Here is a 578-nt window from a genome sequence, read left to right as displayed (position 1 = left end):
ATATATATATATATATATATATATATATATATATATATATATATATAACTGACAGGTAAAATTCTGTGATGATGATATATATGTGTAACCATCTATTATATATATAATCATTATGTACAAATATACGTAAACATATATATGTGCGAATTCGTATTTATAAAGGAAAAAGATATTTCACTTCATCTCTGTGGAGACTCAAGTTTCATTATCTCCCCAAAGTCCCTTCTAACTCTATGAAAACCTTAATTGTCCTGAGTTTGAAAGTACTTTCTTTTTGAGTCTGGCACCCACACGCCTTTGTATGAGCAGGGTTCCATGTACATAATATGTTCCATCCTCTCTTCTGCCTCCCTAGCTTTCTTCCAAGTACAACTCTGATGCCACTTTCTGTCCTCTCTCCCTCTCTACACACAAATCCTTTTCTGACCCCTCCCCCAATTATTGGCACTCAATTCTTCTTTAAATTATCGTATATTCCATGTGTATATACACATAATTGAGTACATGTTTCATTCCTCCTTGAGATCAGGCTATATATATATATATATATATATATATATATATATATATATATATAT

This window comes from Petaurus breviceps, unplaced genomic scaffold (genome assembly GCF_028583685.1).
Source record: "Petaurus breviceps papuanus isolate PSGF00001 unplaced genomic scaffold, PetGlider_PUasm1.0 90491, whole genome shotgun sequence".
NCBI classification, from domain to species: Eukaryota; Metazoa; Chordata; class Mammalia; order Diprotodontia; family Petauridae; genus Petaurus; species Petaurus breviceps.
Note: the sequence above shows the minus strand (reverse complement) of the source record.